A 15,852-nucleotide genomic window follows, 5' to 3' on the forward strand; every position below is an offset into this window, starting at 1 on the left:
AATTAGTTAATCTAAGATAAAACTATGTCTTTCAACTTATATATGTATCTTGTATAGCTCAGTGTACAGCTTAGTGTATTTATGTCATTTTAAAAAAGACTGATTTTTATAACGAAATCATAAACTAACCTCAACAGAGCTTTCTGTTTCCATAGATTTTGGAATATCTTCTACGATTTCCGGTTCATTAACAACTAACATTTTTGAAAGTGAAGAATCAGGAACACACTGTAATTATAATGTAAAATATCAAAGTTATAGAAACGCGTATTAGAAACACCTTAAAAACTTACTTGTGTTTCAACTAAAATAACGGAGTCTACTGTGACACCTGGCATTGGAGATGTTAAGTTATTTAAATTACCACTTGTATTCTAAAATTATGGAATATAATGAAACTCTCTTCTTTAAAACGTCTAGATAGCTAAATTTACTCACTTCAACATTGGTTTCCAAAGATTGTGGAATATCTTCTACGATTTCCGGTTCATTAACAACTAACATTTTTGAATGTAAAGAATCAGGAACACACTGTAATTATAATGTAAAATATCAAAGTTATAGAAACGCGTATTAGAAACACCTTAAAAACTTACTTGTGTTTCAACTAAAATAACGGAGTCTACTGTGACACCTGGCATTTTAGATGTTAAGTTATTTAAATTACCACTTGTATTCTAAAATTATGGAATATAATGAAACTCTCTTCTTTAAAACGTCTAGATAGCTAAATTTACTCACTTCAACATTGGTTTCCAAAGATTGTGGAATATCTTCTACGATTTCCGGTTCATTAACAACTAACATTTTTGAATGTAAAGAATCAGGAACACACTGTAATTTATAATGTAAAGTATCAAAGTTATAGAAACGCGTATTAAAAACACCTTAAAAACTTACTTGTGTTTCAACTAAAATAACGGAGTCTACTGTGACATCTGGCATTGGAGATGTTAAGTTATTTAAACTAACACATGTACTCTTAAATAATAGAAGATATCATAATAAAGATCATAGAGGAAGGAATACCTAGAGAACCGACTCCGGGGGGTTGTTCTCTTCGACCCTACAAGCTGCAATGAGAGAAAAAACTCCACAGTGGCTATATGTGGTAGTTTCCCCGTGCATTTTAAATGGCACTAACACATTCAACTGTGGAGTTTTGCTCAATCCGCCCAGTGCGCAACTGAGGTGAACAAAAAAATTCGGTTAATTCAAAAATTGCAAAATAAAATTAAATTTGCAGAAAAAAATCTTTTTTTGACATTTAATCAATAAAAAATATATTAAATATTACTTTTTATTGCTTTTAGCATAAAAATCAAACAATATTTATGAACTTTATTGCTAAAAACTATAAAAATTTCAAAAAAAAGTATAAGCGCACCCTAACTAAACCATGAAAAGTATAAACAGCGCCTAATTTTCCACCACACAAAAGTAGCTCAAAGGTGCGTATTTTGACAGATAAAAAAAATAAAAAAAAATTATTTTATTTGTTGCTCTTGTGGTCGTGCATTGCGTGGAAAAGCATTTTACAATGTTCACGGAAGAGTCTATTGCGAAGAAGATTATATGGTAATTTAAATGCAAGCATTTATTAAAGACATATAACATTTAATTGAAAGAACTTACTTGATTTTCAGTACTCGGGATTTCAACAAACTGCAGAAAAATGTGCAATATGCTGACATATAATCATGGAAATGGTAAGTCTGAATTAAATTATAAATATTTGTTGTAGTTTAATTTTCTTTTTCGTTACAAGATACTGCAAGCAATGGGAAAATCCTATCATCCCGGTTGTTTCCGTTGTTGTATTTGCAATGAGTGCTTGGATGGTGTTCCATTTACTGTTGATGTAGATCACAAGATCTATTGTGTCAACGATTATCATAGAATGTTTGCCCCCAAGTGTGCTAGCTGTGGAAAGGGTATTTTTCTTTTCTTTAAAAGAAAAACTCATTTGATAATTTGTTTAGTTATTATTTAGGTATTACACCTGTTGAGGGAACTGATGAAACTGTTCGCGTTGTTTCCATGGACAAAGACTTCCCTGTAGATTGCTACATATGTGAGGAATGTGGAATGCAGTTGACTGATGAACCAGATAAGCGGTGCTATCCGCTGGACGGAAGATTACTTTGTCGAGCATGTCACCTCCAAAGATTGGCCTTGCAAGCATCGCCACATGCCAGGCACACAGAACCAGTGTGTGCTTCGTATCAGTATATGAAATGCGAAAGAGCCAATGCGACAAAAACTAAACGGCTTACAGAAATTCGATATGTTTTTATTTATTTAAATTAATTTTAAGTTTTTACTTTATTGTAATTATGAAAGACAGGTAATTATTAGGGACAATTTTTTTGTTTAAGCTTTAACTGGTGTGGTTTAAAGACCTGCTGCATTATACACAAAAGAAACATGCATTTACTTTTATGTAGACTCAATTCGATATTTGAAAAAAAAAAACAATACGCACATATATCATTGCATTTAAAATGAAACATTAGAATAAAGATATTTATCAAGTGCAACGTAACTACATTTTAAATACACATTTATACATAAATTATTTATATTTAAACAAAAATTTAGATAAAAGTAGAAATTTGTACTTTTTACCAAGCAATTAATTCATATATTTCATAATTATTAATTAAGCTTAGCGCTTGTACAATGTAACATAACACATTTATATATTCCTATATGGGTGATTATATTATATGTAACTGAAAAAAAAAAAAAATAAGCATTGTAAGCAGCTAAAACCAGGACGTTCCAATTATCCTAATGGATGAACTAAATATATACATAATTATGCTAAAATTTAATGAAAGTTTCATTTAATTTGTATTTGTTTCAAAACAAAAACCATACGGGGATTTTGGGGGTCATAGAATCTGCTATACAGGGTGTAATCTTTCTAACTCCCTCAATACCAGATTTCCCATCTTTACTGGGCTGGAAGGCTGTTAAAATGAAAAAAAATTACGCTACTTTTCGTTTTAAGTTTCCTTATTTTTTGTATTCATTTTTAAATTCAGTCCCATTACGTCAATGTGTATGAAACAAAAACTAACGCTTAGAGCTAAAATATGTGATGGTTAGTGTGTTTACTTGCAGGTAAACAAACTTGCGCAGAAGCTTCATTCCTCTAAATTCTTCAATTGCACGTACAAATCCAATGTACCCTTCAAATTGAACATATCTGCAAAATATAAATGCAAATTTTATTAGATTTTTGCTAACAATTATTTTTTGTTTCAACTTACCCTTCGAAAAGAAGATCCTGTTCAAAATTATGCACCTGAATTCCATTGACAGTCGAGCTCATCTTTTGTCGAAAAACATCACATATTCGAATATCTACTGCCCGAACAACACCAAACTATTCAATTATTCTTTTGAATATACTTTCGCTGGGCTTGACATTTTCATCATTTTCACTGAGACGTGGACAAAACCAACGAATTGGTAGATTTGCAAAATGAATTGTGTCGGGTCTTTCGCCAGCTTTCATTTCATCCATGTAATGAGCATCACGAAAGAATATATCCCAATCGTGTCGATTGGGAAAATCATCTTTTGATTCTTTTGTACGAACTTTAAATGCTTCACTAAAATAGGATACTTTAAAGGACATCCCATCAAGACGCCCCAAGGCATTTGGCAACCGACTACTTCTAATTCTAATTCAGCTTCTAGTCTTATTACTTCGAGGGTGCTTTTTGTCACCTAAAAAGAAAATATATAATTTATTTAGTTTATTAACTCTAACAAAAACCTCAGCACTGAAATTAAACGAAGGATTATTCTTGCTTTGGTTTTAGAATGCAACTGACCACCAAAATATTGTCGCTGGAACAAGTAATGTGTCCACATACAAGACTATTATCATCCCAGTCCTGCTATATGGTGGTTATTCCTGAATATTATTTTTTTTGCGTTGTTGAATTCGATCGACCGCTGCTGTTGTTGTTATGGTTTGTAGGTTTTGGAATTTGTAAGAATTTTGAGGGCTGCAAAATTAAAAAAAGGAAATTATTGAGAGAAAACCATGACAATATTTTGGTACTCACCTTGCTATGATTATTTTCTTATTGGGACAAGCGACCAATATTTTGGGTTGTGGCATTAGCTGGATGGGGTAACACATTTCCAGAATTGGACCGATTATTAATTAATTATCATTGTTCTCATCTAACTTTTGCACATTTTTTATAAACTAACTTGAAAAAAACTTTTATTTTGCAACCAAAACAAAATAATTATCAGAAATTGACAGCTGTCAGCTGTCACTTAAGAATTTTTTTTTTTGAGCTACAACCGCCATCTTTTTTCTGAATCCACCACTCACACGTATTCACGGATAAGAAAAAAAGAGAAAAATAAGAGAGTTCTCTTCTATTCACCTCAAATGAAATTTGCGGGTGTTTTAGGCAAGGGGGGTACGAGTCGGTTCTCTAGGTATTCCTTCCTCTATGATAAAGATAGGTACGTGTTTAGAAACTTTACAGATACTAACCTCAACTGTACCTGCTGCCGATTCCTGATAGGTTCTTTTCAAACATGTTAGCTTTTTGTAGCACTTTCCATGAAATCCGTAAACAGCTTTATTTTCTTCTTTTAAAATTATATCACCGTACCTCAATTGATGCAATTTACGGGCCGCAATCACATTTAAACACTTTTTGAAAGACTTATCATTGAAACGGCAAAGATTGTTTACCCACATATTTCTTTTTTTTTTTGAATCATCATCCCAGTCTTCTTGTCTCTCCTTTCGGAACGAAGAGGCTGGTTGATTGCAAATAAAACACCTCATATTAAAAATAAGCTCGCACTTTATTTATCTTTATATATATTGAATTGTCCAAATGAATAAAACACGACTTAATACAATCAATAGCTATTTTTTAATAATTGTTTTTATTTTCACAAAAAGCAATTTATCTGCATTTAAATAAATTGCTTTGATCTAGAAATTCATATCCCTACAAAGTGAAATATGAACAAGTTGTTTTTTTAAGTTTTTCTAGTTGCAGCAGAGTGATTTGGCTTGACCAAACTGCCAAGTTTTGGCTTGGAAGACCTCTGAATCACGAAAGAGGGCATCCTTATCTTTCGTTTGGTACCGATTCCGTCTTTTAACTACCTCGATGGTCCGACGCGCGCCCAACCGCGACAAGATAGAAAAAAAAAAGAAAAAAAAAATGTTGCAACCTTAGAATTGCAAGTATGACAAATCTGCCAAGTTTTGGCTTGGAAGACCTCTGAATCCCGAAAGAGGACGTTCTTATCTTTCGTTTGGCACCAATTTCGTCTTTTAACTAACTCAATGGTTCGACGCGCGCCCAACCGCGTCAACATAGAAAAAAAAAGAGAAAAAAAAAGTTGCAACCTTATAATTGCAAGTATGACCAAACTGCCAAGTTTTGGCTTGGAAGACCTCTGAATTAGAAAAGAGGACATTCTTACCTTTCGTTTGGTACCAATTTCGTCTTTTAACTATCTCGATGGTTCGACGCGTGCACAAAAGGGCAACACAAAAAAAGAAAGAAAATCGAGTATACCTTAATATAGACTGCGTGGCCAAACTACCAATTTTTGGTTTGGCAGACCTCTGAATTATATAAGAAGAAGATCCATCCTTTCGTTTTTTACCAATTTCATCCCTTAGCTCGACAAGTCCAGGGTCACAGTCGGTCAACACAGAAAAAAAAAAATCAAATCAGGTTAGTAGTATCGGGTCTTAAAATGGTCTAAGTGACCAAATTTCCAAGCTTTGACTTGGAAGACCTCTGAAATATAAAAGTAGACATTCTAACCTTCGATTTGGCATCTTTTTTTAACTTAAGTTCGATAACTATAAAAATGCAGAGCATACTTTTTGATTAATTGCTTAGAAATATGGGTATTTTTTGACATTCTAATGGTCTATTTTTAGAAATTTTTAATCTATTCCTAATTTTTTTTATGGATTTAGTAAATTCATGTTGTTATCTTTGATTTGGTAACAAAACAATTTCTTAAATCACCGGTCAACACACCAAAAAACAAGACTTTAACAAAAAACTCATTTTCATCGTTTCCAACCTTAAAGCTGTTCGCGTGCAGAAACTGCCAAGATTTGGCCAGGAAGACCTCTGAATTATTAAAGAAGACATTGCTACCTTTCATTTGGCACCAATTTCATCTTTTAGCTCGATGAGTTAGGAGGGCCCTAAAAATCGACCACTTTGATGCGCCCTACCGCCACTCCTGCCAGGTTACCGAAAGGAAGACCTCTGGTTTTTTGATACACTAATTGAGTCCAAGACCACCATGGTAATTTTTTTCTTTAGCTCGATGAGTTGAAGGGTGCCAAAAAAATGCACCCGATTTCACCCTGCTACGTCAATCCTGCCAGGATGCGGACGGGAAGACCTCTGGTTTTCGAAATTACTCAGAGTCATCTTTTACTACAAAAGTGAATTTTTCTTTATCTCGATGAGTTGAGCGTTTCTGCAGCCGCCGCCCGGTCTAAAAGGTTTTTGGCAATAATTCGATTTTTAAAGCCACTTTAAAGTGTAAATTTTCGTGAAAAAAACGATTTTTTTCTTTGGGAAGCCGCCACTTTGTCAAAAATCAAAATTTTGACTATTCCTTCGTTCATTGCCTGCATTCGTCTATCCTGAAAATTAATCTTTTGGTTTTTTTAATTTTAAGTGACTTAGATCAGAGATATCTTACTCACCGCCAGACACTTTTTTTGGAGGTCGTCTAGGAGATCTCCTCCGAGAACTCTTCACGAAAAATCCACAAAAAAAAGAAGGTTTTTTTGCACAAGATATAACCCCTTAAAACAACAACAAAATATTTGTTTTATTTCAGTTAAGAGAGTATTTCAGTTAGCCTAGTTTATAATTAAAAAAAAATAAAACATTGAAGGAATAAAGTGTAGTATATCAGGGTTTTTCTGTAAACGGGTTTAAATAAAATATGTTTTAATGTACATTCTTATTTTCAGAAGAGGACTATATTCCATTAACGTTGTTATGGTTTTCACAATTTTATTTTCTTTTTTGTTTTTATTGAGACATTTGTATGATTACATTATTTTGAATTAGTGATAACCGTATTCTATAATTATATCTGGTCAAACTTAGCTAATAAATATAATAAATGCTTATAATAAAGCATTACATAATTGTATTTATTTTAAATATACTTTTAATTCTCTTTCAATTTCATATATTTGCTCCCGACAAATCTTGCAAATCGACCTATGCGCGATATCATATTCAAAGAAATTCTCCATTTCACCCCACATACAATATGAACTGATACGAAAACGTAACGTCCTTGCCCAGACGACTAAGCTCCTTCTTTAGAAGCAGCTTAGAAATTTAGTTCACAGCATCGAAGGCATACCCGAAGTAACTGGTAACCTTTTAAAGAAAGAGTTTTCAATGAGGTACAGTTCAACAGAACCCGATATCCAAAATATATCCTCCGATCTGGTCAAAAAGATGTCCAGAAACTATGAAACCATCCCAGAACCAACCAAGCAGGTTATGCTTCCTACAGAAGGGGATGAAAATCATCTGATAGCCCTTTCACATATCGTCGGTGAAACCAAAAAAGTGTGTAACTCCATTTTAACAAATTTTATATGAGAGCAATAAAACCTCATCGTTTTGAAGGCATTTTTATGAGTTTCCATTTTCTAATTTGCTAATAAAATAAAAACTATGAACTTTGAGGGGATTCCCAGTTTGAGTAACGGTAGATATCAGGTTCGGCTAACATATGGCATTCCAATCTAATTTTCAGAAAATTTGGAGTTACACACTTTTCTAGTTTCACCGACCATATGGGCTTTTGCTCTCATATGTTAGTCGAGAAGCAAAGACAAGCAATCAGCAGACTTGTACAAGTAAACCTCCATCACGCGAAGGCGGCATTTAGTGTATTAGCATAAAAATCCAATAAAACAGTTTGAGACCAGCGCTGATTCAAGAACCGTGGACGTGAAAAGGTCAGGACAGAATTTAATAGAGACAAAACTCTACTGTTATATTGGACACGAAGCACACTCGTCTTGCATAAAAAGAAGAAGTTACTTGAAATGTATGTCTTTCAGAATTTATCACGTAGAATCTGGTACTGAATAGACTTCTAGGGCCATTCTCACACCCTGGTTGCAACGGTGGCCTACTGCTCAGACGATGGTACTACACATCATTTACGGAAGTCCCGAAGCTGGTGGAATGGTGGAAAAAAAATTACACTGCTTGTGGGCTGCTATGCAAACGCACACAATACAGCATGGGGTAGTACAAGTACTAACATAAACCAAAGGGGTGAGTGCTTTTTATATTTCATATTGAACAACAGTCTAGATATATTTGACGTAGAGAATACACCTACTTTTGTTGCTAGAATTAGAAAAGAGGTTCAAGACCTAACTAGTAAGTAAGTAAGTAAGTAAGTAAGTAATTCATTTACAGTTACAAATAGCATCCTATATTTTAATACGTCTTTCAGAAAAAGATAGTTTCTTTCATGTACAGATAGAATTATTAAGCAGAGAAATTGTTTCCTGAAGTGTGAAAGTTCTCTTTCCAAAATGAAATTCGTTGTTGTGCAAATATGGGACAAACACTTATAAGGTGGAAGCAGTCTTATTTCGATTTAAGATTGCATAGTGAACAAAATTGGTTGAAGCTGTTATTATAACCTAACATTCAGGATTTGGTTTCATAGAAAACTCGAGAATATAAAATAATGAACCTTCCATGTTGGACTATTGAATAATGACTTTATCAAAAACAAGAGTAGTAGTCAATGAAATGTCAGAACAAAATTAATTAAATGGTAACGATCTCTCATGCAATGCAAAATTACAGATAGCATATTGTTATATCCCTATTATAACATAAGTATCACTGAACGCACTCTCTCAAGTCCAGTTGTAATACAAATGTCAATTACCCATTTTAAGTACAGAACAATAAATTGTGCGCCTAGCAAACAAGAAGGTCGTGTTTCACATTAGTGGCGACGGGGAGAGTTAGAATGTTTAAAATTATTAAATTTTTGTATTTTAGTAATACTACAGTAATTTACATAAATTGTTAAAAAAAAAAACACATAAATAAAAAGGACAAAAAATAATTTAATAATTTACGCTCATACATACACACAGGAAGATCATTCAATCTGCACACGAACTTATTGTGTTACATAACCTTCACTTCGATTCAACGTGCGTTACACACCTATACGTGATTGCAAAAATAAAATCATGACGGATTATTCTGTGTTCGAAAAATTCGATAAAAACAAAACTCAATGGTCCAGATGGGTTGAAAGTTTCGAAAGCGCAATGGAGGTAGTCGGAACAACAGATAAAAAAATACACCTGCTTTGCATTACATAGGACAAGAAACATTCGATGTCCTCTCCGACAAAATTGTGCCTGAGAAACCCAAGGACACAGCCTACGCCGACGTCACCAAAATTCTCTCAGAGATCTTCGATCCAGTTCCATTAAATAATGGAAAACTATCGTTTTCACTGGCGAAAGCAAAAAGACGCAGAGACCGTGGAAGAGTTTTGCATTGCTCTAAGGAAATTAGCACTACACTGCTCTCCGAAATCAATTCGTTTTTGGAATACGAAGTCCAAGAATACAAAACCGGTTATTGGAAACACCAAAGCTAACTTTATCCAAAGCTTTAGTCACGGCAAAAACTATGGAACTATCAGCACAAGGGGGAGCAGAGACCCAACAATAAAGAGAGGGACAACCTGTAAGCTACATTCAACAAAAAAATAAGTCCAAGCTAAAACAAACTACAAATAAAAAAAATTATGGTTCCCAATCGAAGGCTGATGTGAAAGCCACTGATTACAAAAAGAAATCGTATTGCTATCGCTGTGGAAGCAAAGACCACAAAGCTAAAAAGTGTCGTCATCGCAAAATGACGTGCTCTTTTTGCAAAATAAAAGGGCATTTACGCGCAGTCTGCTTTAAAGCATCGAACAACACAAATTATATAGATATAGATGATCAAACTAGAGAAGAGTCAGTAGAAGAAATTTTTAGTTTAAAATCATTTAATTTAATAAATAAACTTTTTATTGAACTAAATGTAAATTCTTCTATCCTAAGTTTCGAAATTGACAGTGGTTCTCCGGTAACAATAATTAGCAGCGATGATAAACAAAAATATTTTCCATGTGAGAAATTAAATACACCAGACACAAAACTGGTAAGTTATTGTGGTAATTAAAGTGTTGGGGTTCTTCTTTGTGCGTGTTCGTTCTGTTAAAGACATGTCAAGGTTAAATGTAAAGTCCGATGAAAAAAAATGTGAGCTTAAGCTATACGTGGTCGAATCGAATCGAAAGCCGTTGTTAGGTCGCGAATGGTTCCCGTTCGGAAACAGGGTGGTAGAGTTCGAATATGGGGAGATTGTAAAATCTCTTTAAATCCGCAAATTTTTGTTCAAGAACATCCCTTGCCAACAATAGAAGAATTGTTTGCGTCCATGGCAGGCGGCAAAAAAATTTTCCAAAATAGATCTTAGTAAGGCATACTTACAATAAGAAGTTCATCCCGATGATCGTGAGCCTCTTACGTTGAGTACTTACAGGGGTTTATACAGGTTAACTAGATTTATGTATGGAGTCGCGTCCGGGTCTGCAAAGTGGCAAAACCAAATTGAGGAAATTCTCAAGGATATCGAGGGCGTTTCGGTTTTCTTCGATGATATCAAGATAACTGCGCCAAACGATGAAATTCATCTTCAGCGTCTCGAAAAAGTCTTATCACGATTAAGCAAGTACAATATGAGAGTAAATTTTGTAAAATGTGAGTTCTTGGCTAGCGAAATTGAGTATTGTGGATACAAGATCGATCGCGATGGTACCCATAAAGTAAAGAAAAAGATCGATGCAATAACTGAAATGCCAAAGCCGAAAAATAAGGATGAAGTTCGAGTTTAGTAAATCATTATGGCAGATTTTTTGAAAACCTGAGTACGATTTTGTATCCAATAAACAACTTACTCAAAGACAATGTTCCATTTTCCTGGAATAGTAGTTGCGACAAAGCTTTTGAAACTGTACGTTCAAAAATTCAAAAGGAAACTTATTTAGTTCATTACGATCCTAGGTTGCCGTTAGTGCTGGCAACCGATGCGAGTCCAGTGTTTGTAGGGGCTGTATTGAGTCATATTTTTCCTGATGGTAGTGAAAGACCAATACAATTCGCTTCTCAAATACTTTCAATAACTCAACAGCGTTATACGCAGATAGATAGGGAAGCCTATGCGATCATTTTTGGCATTAAAAAATTCTACGAATATGTTTATGCGAGAAAATTTATATTGTTTACAGACAATAAGCCTCTCACTCAAATTCTGGCACCTGGAAAAGGATTGCCAACACTATCGGCAACCAGGATGCAACAGTATGCAATTTTTGTACAGTCTTTTGAATATGATGCTTTATCTCGACTACCGCTGTCTGAGTTCTAAAAAAGATGAAGTTGAGGTAATCGAAATTAATGCCATCGAAACGTTGCCTGTGTCGGTAGCCGAGCTACGAGCTGCTACTGAAAACGACGAAGAGGTAGGGGAAATAATTAAAGCTCTTATGTTTGGTAAATTTATAAGCCCAGATAAAAGGTTTGGTATTGAGCAAACGGAATTTACCCTACAACAAAATTGCTTGCTTCGAGGTCTGAGAGTATACGTTCCAAAACCTTTAAGAAAACACGTTCTTGAAGAGCTTCACACGGCTCATTTTGGCATTACCCGGATGAAAGCGTTGGCACGAAGTTTTTGCTGGTGGCCGAAAATCGATTTGGACATCGAAAATATTTCGAAAAACTGCATAAAATGTCAGTCAACAAGGCCAAACCCAAAGAATGTTCCAACGCACATCTGGGAAGCAGCCAAAACTCCGTTTGAATGCGTTCATATCGATTATGCATTTCCATAAAGGGGAAAGCAATTTTTCATACTAATCGATGCATACACTAAATGGCCAGAGGTACACGTTGTGCCAAATATTACCGCTGATGTAACAATTGATAAGTGTCGTCAAATTTTTTCACAATTCGGTATCCCGGAAGTTCTGGTTAGTGATAATGGGGTACAATTTACTTCTGAAAAATTCCAAACATTTTTAAAAATGAATTATATCGTACATAAAAGAAGTGCCCCTTATCACCCTGCTACGAACGGGCAGGCAGAGTGAAACGTTCCGTTTGAACGTTTCGCTCTGCCTGCGAAACTATAAATTGCAAGCCCTCAGAAATTGAAAAAGAACTTTGTAATATTTTATTAAACTATCGACGCACTCGTCATGCTACTATAGGGGAATCACCATCTTTTTTAATGTTTGGGAGACCAATACGTTCGCGTCTGGATTTAATCGTTCCTAAGGAACCTTACCTTCAAAATACAAAAGAAATAAGAGATAATGTTAGAAAACTTTTTGTCAACGATCTGTTTTCGGTGCTACTACAGGGGAAACACCATCTTTTTTAATGTGTGGGAGACAAATACGTTCGCGTCTGGATTTAATCGTTCCTCAGGAACCTTTCTTTCAAAATACAAAAGAAATAAGAGATAATGTTAGAAAACTTTTTGTCAACCATCGGGTTTCGGTTCGCGATTATAGTTGTAACTCAAAATATAAATTTGGAATCATAATGGAGGTCCTTGGTGCGCTTCATTACACTGTCAAGTTAGATGATGGACGGAATTGGAAACGGCACATCGATCAAATACACCGAATAGGCTCAGGTATTGAAGCGCCTCAAGAAGATAAAATTCCATACCATTACACAGAGAAAAATAGACCACATAAAATAGAACAAAAACAATAAGATTTCTCTATGGTTTTCATCCAAGAAGGAAACCTTATTAAAACAATCGGGTTTTCCTTATTGTTTTAAAATCTGCAAAAAAATAAAAAAAAACATGACCAGGCTGGGAATCGAACTGGAGACTTCAAATCATTAGTCGCCCACCTTACCACCGGAACCAACCTGCCATGAAAATATTGATCGCGATTTTTGTTCTATTGCTAAGTTGCAAAAAAAATCAACTTTTCAGTCAAATTTTAATAAGATTTTCTGTATAAAAATAATAAGAAATCTCCTTAAAAAAACCTTATTAATCGTTGATTTTAATAAGATTTCCTTATGAAATGTATGGACGGTAAAACAATATGGCAATCTGTTAGTTTTTAGCGGGTCGTATTTTTTTCTGTGTATGATGTAAGTCAAAATCCTAAATTATTTGAAATTAAAGAGCCAAAACAGAACGACGCAATAATTGAAGAACCTAAACATTTGGAAAACTCAACAAAATCTTTTGAAAACTTAACTCAACCGAATCTAAATAAAGACACAAATTTAGAACCAAAAGTTAAAGAACCTATGACAATTTCGAAACCAAATAGACCAATAAGACAAAGAAAAAACCCAGATCGTTTAACGTATAATTCAACATTCGATCAAAATAAATGAATTTAAATAGAACTGATATTAAAAAAAAAATCAAAGTAAATCTTAATTAATTTAAATTGAATTAATATAAAAATATAAAACAAGATGAATTCAAAATGAATTTATATAAAAAACTTATTTGAAAATTAGAAATTAAAAGAATACAACAATTATTTAATTATTTTGAATAATCTTATTATTTTGAATTGTTTTATTATTTTGAAATAAAAAGTAGTAATTTTAAAAATTACTTGTATTAGTAAAAAAAAAATATTGTATTACTTAAAAGTTAAATTATTTAAATAATGAACAAATTAACTTTGATTTTGTAAACAGACTAATTTGAATATAATATTATTTGCTTTAAGAATTTTTGTATTAGTTGTAAGAATTGAAATTTGTTAAAGAGGTGTGACTGTTATATCCCTATTATAACCTAAGTATCACTGAACGCACTCTCTCTAGTCTAGTTGTAATACAAATGTCAATTACCCATTTTAAGTACAGAACAATAAAGTGTGCGCCTAGCAAACAAGAAGGTCGTGTTTCACATTACATATAATGAAACAATAGTACCCCACGGTGCAATGGTAAGTGCTATGGACTAGAGATTATTATTAGAGATTATTATTATTATTTTTATAAAATTCTTTATTTAAAAAATTTATTTGTATGAAAACAGAGTAGGTATAAAAAAGAAAATAGAACACTTATTATTTTATTAAACATAAACTTATTTTTACTAAACATAAAATAGTAAAAGAATAATCGCAGGTACATGAAATTAACTTATGTGGGAATAATATATTATTACACAATACACATATACAAATAAATTATTACAGGAATAAAAAATATTTGGGATACACATTTTTTAATAAATATGTATAACAAGAAAAAAGTAACTTGTAAAAAACAATAACAAATAAGAGTTTAGTTTATTGCTCAAAGCAATTTCGATATTTTAAGGCTTGATCGCAGTACCTAAAAAAGAACCCCCCAAAATATCTTTTAATTCTATTCAAGAGAAAAAACTCTGAGAAATATAATGTATGTACGTAATTCTGGTAGAACAGTATTGAAATAAGATTTCTTTGGATAGGTTAGCTCGAAGATTATATTCAACACTTGCAATATAGCATAATCAATACAATAATAATGGATATAACCATCAAGAAATAGAATAGAAATACAAAACGAGTCTCAAAAGTCACAGTTTCACTAAGCAGACTCATGGCAAATGTATGCGGGCCATCGCAAGCAAGCGAAAACTGTTGAGTGTTGATGTAGACAACCCATGCTATCCTCTTTTATGGAAGCGAGATAGGCTTATAGAAATATCGAAAACAGATGGCAGCGGTGCAGAGACGCGGAGCCCTGCGTGCCGTTCTTGTGATTGCAGGAGTGTCGCCAATAGGTCTTCTGGCAGCAGTACGACAATACGTTGGCTATTACGTCATCCAGCTTCTCATCGGACACCGATACCTCGACGTTTTTCTCCACAGGATCGGCAAAAAGAGGAGTCCAGCCCCCGTATTGGCAGAATTTCAAGAAGATGACGGACAACATACCTTCTTCGCCTGCAGCCAAAGAACCGAAAGAGAAAAGTGGAGAGAAACATCGGCACCATCGCTTCAGAGAACTTTGTGAAAAACATGTTAGCTAGAATATTGTCTCCATTCAACCGCCTTCTGAGAACTATGAAAAGAGAAGAAGATGAGTTTCACCCTTCTAACCTTAACAAACCTACTAATCTACTTACCTTCGATCCTACTTACATGCCAACCTACTAAACTACTAACCTAACTTAACCTAACCAATCAAGAAATAGAATTTAATAGTCCCATCAAAGTGTGAAGTTATTAATTAATTTATTTGTTTAAAATTATATTGTCAATTATAACATTTCTTTGAAAAAAAAATTTGATTTCCATTTATGGAACACCAATTTGAGCCAAGAAAAAAGAGGATTTTGGTGTTTTTTTTTTAATATCAAAAGTTTTTAAAAATATAATATATAAAATCACCAGTTTTATTTTGTGACTTTTATACCTCAATACACATACGCACACACAAGCAACGTATAGAGTTTCATTTTCATATTCGATTGAATTTTAAAATAAGATACCTTAAGCTACAAAAAGTTCTATTTTTTTAAATACTAACATAAAAAAAACTAAAAATTCCCATTCCATTCTTTAAAATAAAATAAAAATATTATTGAAAAATTAATGAATAAGATTGGTACTCAATGCAAAACCTAGGTAACTTGATTTTTGGGATACTAACTTTTGCAGTAATTTTTGAGGGACTTTTAGTGGTTTAAATTTGACCTT

General features: G+C 33.4%; 2 pseudogenes; one reads left to right on the forward strand and one right to left on the reverse strand.

Annotated features, from left to right (window-relative positions):
• The first annotated feature begins 1,497 nt into the window (after window positions 1-1,497).
• LOC129909445 (LIM domain-containing protein jub-like) lies at window positions 1,498-2,310 on the forward strand (annotated as a pseudogene).
• Window positions 2,311-3,081: 771 nt separating this feature from the next.
• On the reverse strand, window positions 3,082-3,904 carry LOC129909446 (A-kinase anchor protein 17A-like; annotated as a pseudogene).
• Between the last annotated feature and the right edge of the window lie 11,948 nt (window positions 3,905-15,852).

This window comes from Episyrphus balteatus, chromosome 2, assembly GCF_945859705.1.
Source record: "Episyrphus balteatus chromosome 2, idEpiBalt1.1, whole genome shotgun sequence".
Classification (NCBI taxonomy): domain Eukaryota; kingdom Metazoa; phylum Arthropoda; class Insecta; order Diptera; family Syrphidae; genus Episyrphus; species Episyrphus balteatus.